Source organism: Phoca vitulina, unplaced genomic scaffold (assembly GCF_004348235.1).
Source record: "Phoca vitulina isolate PV1807 unplaced genomic scaffold, GSC_HSeal_1.0 scaffold9, whole genome shotgun sequence".
Lineage (NCBI taxonomy): Eukaryota > Metazoa > Chordata > Mammalia > Carnivora > Phocidae > Phoca > Phoca vitulina.
Window position 1 is genome coordinate 29258361 of NW_022589712.1, and position 7469 is coordinate 29265829.

The window sequence follows — 7469 nt, forward strand, 5'->3', positions numbered from 1 at the left end:
AGGTGTTTTATTTATGTATTATGTTAATCAGGAATTTAACTGGTAAGTCTGACAAAACTTAAAGTGACTTAAGCAAAAAAGAAAGACTAGCAGTAGACTTGCTTTGACTCTGCCTAGATTGAGCAGCTCACAGTGTGAGCAAAGACTCACCTCTACTTTGCCTTCCCCGGTGTTGGTTTCGCCCCTCAGACTCCGTACAAAACCCCTGCAGTTCCACACCTAGATCTTCAGAGCCTTCATCAAGGGTCAAGGGCAGGTTTAAAGAACATGTGTTTTCGAGAAGTTTTAGAAACATCTTATCATTGACTATAATTGAGTTTAATTTCTTTGCTTGGGGCATCCTTGTAGTTGAGTGTGAAGTGAATCACCCACAGCACATAGCTGAGATTCCTGGGAAGGAAATTCAGGGTGTTTTTAGGAAGGGGAAATGGATTGAGACCTGGTAGGGCTGGGGGCAAGAACAAGAAACCTCCACCGTGTGTACAAGGTCATGATAGAATTAACTTTAAATAAGAATATAGCATAAAACAGGGGCGCGTGGGTGGCTCAGTCGTTAAGCGTCTGCCTTCGGCTCAGGTCATGATCCCAGGGTCCTGAGATCAAGCCCCGCATCGGGCTCCCTGCTCCGCGGGAAGCCTACTTCTCCCTCTCCAACTCCCCCTGCTTGTGTTCCCTCTCTCGCTGTGTCTCTCTCTGTCAAATAAATAAATAAAATCTTAAAAAAAAAAAAAAGAATATAGCATAAAACAAATGGTAGTAGCAGTAGTAGAAATGAGTTTATTTCTTCCTTCTTAAATTGTGATAAAGTGCGGTCTTTTTATTTACGTTATGTTTACAACTGGTTGTTGCTGAAGGGGGTGGTGACATTAAGGGGACCACCTGTGAGACAGGTGTGCTGGCAGTGGGAGATTGGGGTTAAGGGACAAAACATACAGCAAGCATGCCCAGGGTTGGCTTTGGTGGAAATCCTCCCCTTGAAACTTCCACCCATACTAATAATAGTGCGTCCATTTGGGGTTACTTTGCTGCCCATACTGTGTTTCTTCTTCCTATGTGTGGTGTTACTGTTTGTTCACACGAGTGGCTCTGTTCTCTGATTTCAAGTCTTTGTAAGTCTCTACTGCTCAGTTGCCTCTAGAGTAACTGGGCTTAAAAAACATAGATCCATGTTTTTTCTTGTTAGTATTTTTTTTCCACATGTTCATTATTTATACAGTATTTGGGCCCCTCTGTGATCTTTTTATTTTGTAACGTAACAAGATTTTTCAAAAAAATATTAGTAGCTTTTAAAAAATGATGTTAAAATACAAAATTATTTGAATGTCCCTAGCACATTCCTGATCTATAGGAGTTCATCAAGATTATACAGCTGAAACACACACATACACACACACACACAACCCCTTCCAGAAGAAGACCCAATAAAAATTACTGGGTCGTCACTTTCTAGTTTTCCTCTAAAATATCCACAGAGATATATTAATGGAAAAACATTTCTTCCTTCCTCAACATGAGCTTGCCATGTTCTTAGGCACAGAAGGGAGCTTCATTGGGCTGACATCCCAGCTGGGGGTGGGGGTGGGGTTCTCAGTACCATAAACTACGAAGGACAATTAATGATATGAAAGCATCCAGCAAGAATGTACCCTAAGGACAACGCAGAGGAGTCTAGATGAGGAGGGAGAGAGCCATTAGTGCTCAAGTAAAATTTTACTATGAAGGCATCCAGCAAGAATGTACCCTAAGGACAACGCAGAGGAGTCTAGATGAGGAGGGGGAGCCATTAGTGCTCAAGTAAAATTTTACTTCCCATAAAAAATTCTCTTGAGTCAAAGTAATTCAGCCTGTAAATCACAGTCTCCCTCCTGCTCATTTAGAAATTAGTGGGGGAAGAGGGGAGGCAGGTTTTGCTTTGGCAAAATCATCCAAGAGGGCAGCTTTTAAAGGCCTCCAAACTAGCAACATTTAAAATCCCACCAACAGTGAGAACCATTCTTAAGAAGCCACCCGCCTCCAGGAAGAAGAGGCACACGAATGAGAAGCTTCGCAGTAGGACCAGAGCTGACACAAGCCAGCAGCGTCCCGCTGACATGAGGGATGGGTCCAAGTGGCAAGGTGAGCCCAACGGTAACCCTTGTTTGAGCTGTCGAAAGCCCTTCTATATCAGAGGTCTTAGAAGAAGTAGAATGGCTGAATAATTTACAGTCTGGTTCTTTGAAAATGCCAAAGCTATTCAAGATTTTAGAAAACCCTGGGGATGAGATAAAGCATATAACTGCATATAAGGATTAATTGGAATACCAGGTGAAGCGTGAGGCTCAGCTCTTGTGTACCAGTTCTTCCTCACTTTCCCAGGGAGCCCCTGGGCTCTGCTCGCAGTCACAGAGGATGGGTTACCGTGTGCTTTCAGAGGACCCCTTTCCTCTCCCTGGAACACTTTCAGGCCTGCAATTTCACATTTATTTGTACAATTCACTATTTTCTCCTACTGAAATGTAGGCCCCATGAGGGAAGAGACCTTTTGTGTTTATTATTTCATTATCGGTATTAGTCCCTAGCACATAACGATTGTTCAATGAGTGAAAAAATTAATGCTGGTGGTAGCAATATGAATGATTTTAATTTCCCGATGCCTGCATTGTCCGAAAATTACAAGTTTTTATTTGTATTCTAATGCTGTATGTGCAGGGGCTGTTTATATAGTGAAGGAAAAAGAAAACTTAGGGAAGCAAACTTTAGCACTGCTTCTGTCTGTCCTCTTGTCTGTGAAACTACAGCCCCACTTTGGAGTCTTTCCTGAGCTGGGGCAAGCCTTGTGAGCCTCATGATTCAGAGGTGCTTACATTTCAGAATCGGGGCAAGAAATCACCTGGCTGCCAGGGATTCTAGCAGCACCCATGTGGCTGTGAGATGGCCGAGGGAACTTGATGCATTCTTGCTCGCCGGCACTGGGCTTACACAGAATTCTTTTAAAGTGACTATGAAACGTGGTAACAGGCCTGTGGAAAAATCGGAAGTACACGTAGGGTTCTGAGCAGGTGGAGGCAAAAACCTTTCTTCCCTGTGCGTTGTAGGTAACAGAAGTTTTCTTTAACTGCGCATGGTATCTGTGAGATACAGGAGATTGGCTGGGTTGAGAAGAGAATCAGGATAGGTTAGATGAGATGGCACGGGAACCCAAATCATAATAGCAACATCCACATGCTCACCGAAGCCTGTAAAAATAGATACTAATTGCAGACAGTGAATTGATGATCTGGAAGTTGTGCTTGGACTCCACTCCTAGAGTACAGATAGATGAAAATGATAAACAGACCCCAAGATTGCACATGAAGAGAGTATAACGTTTTTATGCAAAACATTACAGAGGGATTACAACGACATTTTTTCTGTTAAAGCTTTTACATTCTAAGATTAAAACAAATCTTGGGAACAAAACAAAGTTCCCCAAAAAGTCATCTTCAAACAAAAAATGAACCCCAGTCTTTTCTGCAGAACTAAATTTTATTTTCTTTATTATTTATAGATTTTATTTACTCGTTTATCGGGGTGGGGGGAGTGGCAGGCAGAGGGAGAAGCAGACTTCCCGCTGAGAAAGGAGTCCAATGCGGGACTCGATCCCAGGACCCTGGGATCATGACCTGAGCTGAAGGCAGACGCTCACTGACTCAGCCACCCAGGCTTCCCTGCAGCACTGAATTTTAAAAGACACGGGGACACAGGAGCTAAATATATAAAACTTTAAGAGGGATTGCAACCCATGAACTCATTATTCAGCTGTGTGTTGTTCACAGGTGAGGGTAAGATGTCCTCGTGGGAGAGGGGTAAGGAAGTGGGGAGGCAGGATACAAAATGCTCAGATCATGGAAGTAGTTCAAACCTTTAAGATTAGGGAAGTCATGGTAGAATATTCTGCAGCAAGCATATGTTGGTGCCCATCATTTGTGGATGTCATCAAAGACCACCAGGGCACATATTTCTATTGATGCTTGCTGCAGCAAGAGAGACCACACACCATAGAGGACTCGGTGCTCAGTAAGAAGGTGTAAGGAGAGCTTGTTCAAGGATTTGGCATGTGGAGGGAAGTAATTTTGAGGAGGGCTCAAGTGAGCAAGGGTTTCTTCCAGATTGGGTGCTGTCAGGGAGTAATTCTGCAGCTGGGGGACCCACGTTTATCTAAGAGGTAGGGGGCAATGGAACAAGGCAGAGTGGTGGCAGTCACCCAAGTTAGCCACAAGAGGGGGTAGTTTCATCATTTTTAAGGTTTACACAGTACTTGGGTTTTCATTCAGGTGTGATTATAGGATCCCACTTCACCGGGATCACAGAGCACGACCTGGTCTGATGTCAGAGACTTAGGAATTGTTAATGTTTGATAGAAGAACACCGTGGCCTGCCTGTGAGGGCCAGGCCAGCTTCTAGCTCTCAGAAGCAACTTTTTCTCACACAGAAATCACTTAAATAGGTAGAAATAATAGTGTAAAACAACATAAATAGGTCAATTAAATCATACCTATATATGGGGACACAAAATAGCTTGTGGCCTTTCTAATATCAATTCGGCACCCCATTAACTGGGTTTAATTTTGTGATTGTCGGAGCAATGTTCTCCTGTTGGAGAAGGTACACGCCTTCACTGCCAGGCTTCTGCTTTCCTCCACACTGGTCACATGATCCGATATTTCGGTGGACAGACGGGCTCATTGAAAGGCTGCAGAACCAGGAGAGTGGAGGACAAAGGGTCAGATAGGAGATAGTCTGCTGGTTAAGGTTCTTGTGGAGACAGAAGGGAGGTGGGGTCCTGAATAGGTATTCTCTCTGCCTGGAATTACCCACTTCTTGTCTGCCTGGTAACTTCCTCCCCATCCTTCCTTATCCATCTCCCAAGTTCCATCCTCTGATTCCTTCAGTGAACTCGGGCGGAGCTCTCCATTCCCTCTCTTGGGTTTCTGCTGAGCATAGTGCACACCCCCGGGGTGCCCACAGGCTACTACACTGTGGTTGTTTAGCGCGCTGTCTCCCTGAGTTGAAGGTGACTTCTCCTGGCATTGAGTGCCTCTATGTTTGGCTGTGGCTTCTGGCATATGGCAGGTGCTCACGTGACAAACACCCTGTGCTTCTTGGTACTGCAGCCGCCCTGGGTAGTTCAGAGCTCCAAAAACACGTGAGAGCTCTCTAAATCAGCGAATGCCTACCCCTTCCAAAAGGAATAATTTTTGTCAATGAGGTGAAAACACCCTATCCTCTTCCAAAATATTCCAGAACTATTAGTTCTTCAGAATATGAGTGTGCTCCGTTTATCATGTTTATAATTTTTGTCAGTTGAGCTTACAGTCTTGAGTCCTCTATTCTCACTGTGCAGGACTGGCACTAATCCATCCACTGGGGTGTATGTGTGGTGGGGGCAGATGTGGTTGCTGCTAATGGAAACACACTTAAATGCTACTCCAGGGGCATGACAAGAAGAGATCAGCGCTCGGCGGAACACGCCCTGGAGAGCAGGTGAACCAGTCCAGAGAATTCATCCAAAGGTACAGTGAGGCAGGTGGAACCACAAGGGAGTAGGGTCTCTATTCTGAGGCCTGGATATAGGATTTTATGTCTCCTTAAGGGAAACAAGGCAAGAGATGACTGGTCCCACGTTTCGAGGGAAGGGCGTGAAGGCAGGTTAGGGCTCAGGTCAAAGTGAGGCTGGATGCTATGTCCTCAGGAAGTGTCTCCCACTTCATCTGAGCTCTGGTTCCAGAGTAAGATCTGTGGTTGGCCTGCATGCGGGGGTCAGTGGTTGCAGTATGGACAGAAAAGGCCTGGGAGGACAGAGGGAGAAGGAAGGTGAAGGGCCATTGAATTACGCCAAAATGGACCAGGTCAAGCTTGAACGGCAAGTGGCACAAAGATGCAACTATGACTAATACCCATGTCAGCTCAGAGGCTGGGCCTATTCCTGTGTGGGGAAGTTTTGAGAAGCACGAAACACTTTTTAGAAGTACTAGGTCCAGGGGCGCCTGGGTGGCTCAGTCGTTAAGCGTCTGCCTTCGGCTCAGGTCATGATCCCAGGGTCCTGGGATCGAGCCCCGCATCGCTTCTCCCTCTCCCACTCCCCCTGCTTGTGTTCTCTCTCTGGCTGTCTTTCTCTCTTTCAAATAAATAAAACCTTTAAAAAAAAAAAAGTACTTGGTCCAGTTTCTCACACTATTCTGCTATTATGTGGCAGAGAACTCCACCGCCATGGTGTCCTTAGAAAGTCCCTTTCTTTAAAAAACTCTCCCTTAGGGACTCCTCTACTTGGAATCTTTTGGATTATTATGAACTATACAAAAAGACAAAGAAATCTGATTAATCAACCCGCATTAGTCTCAGTTGCTTTTGTCACATAATCAGATTTTCTTTCTCAATAGCTTGGGTGAGAGAAATCTCAGTGAAGTGGGTGAGGGGAAGAGAGGGTGATGCTTATCTCTGAGCATGGGTGCTTGGGATAAGAGCGGGCTTCTGGGAAATTCAGAAGGAGCAAAGAAGACACTAGAAGCTGAGAGTGAGAGAACCAGGGACACAAGCTGGGGAAAGTCTGTCTGTCTGGGCTGGGTATTTCCCCGAGATCTCTCTGCTCTAGGCTGCCCGCTACTTTGTTCTGTGGGGCCAGGGCTGGGGTCTGCAAACCGTATTGCTCACATCTCTTGTGAGCGGGCTTTCTGCCAATGGGAGGCACTAGGAAGAGCCTGGGGGTGGGGGGTGGAGAGGCTACCTTCTGTCTCCAGTCCCTGTCAGCATCTGTGCAGCCACAGCGGATAGCTCCTGCGGCAGCCCCCCACCCCTTCCCCGCCCTGCCAGTAGCGGCATCCGCACAGGCCCGCCGGAGCTGCTGTTACCCACCGCTCCTCTGTGCGCCCGCCCCGTCTCAGACATGGCGGCCTCTCCTCCCTCTTACTAGGTGTTACTGTTGCCTGGGTCCCTCAGCTGGACCCGCCCCTCTCTCAGCCTTCTAACCCAATGTAACCATTTCCTCCTATGAGACTCTGAAACACCCACATAGTTTCTGTGTTCTGGAACAGACCCTTAGCTGTGTGCAGTGTTGTATTTGTCCATGTATGTATCTTTTTATTTATGTGTAACCAGGTATTTAACAGAGGCACATCCAAATGACCCCAAATCACTAACACGAGAGAAAGGAAAAAGAAAAGTCACCTGGAAAAAGAAAGGTTAAGAATTTTAGGCTGAGAAAAAAATTTTCGTCTTTAAACTTCTTCCCTGCTTCTTACTGGGTAGGGAGAAGGAGCCTCAAGAATTTGGCCCTGTTAAATAAAATGAGTTCTAATGCCAAAGTTTCTGCAGAGGCTTTGAGTTGCAGAGGAGAAAAGACCAGGGGGGTTGGTCCTTTGTTCAGCAGGCCATCATAGGTCAGTTTTAGATTTGCAGAGAGGCCTGAAGCTTCATTGCTCGGGCAACAGAGAGTCTCTTGCTTTGCATCGGTG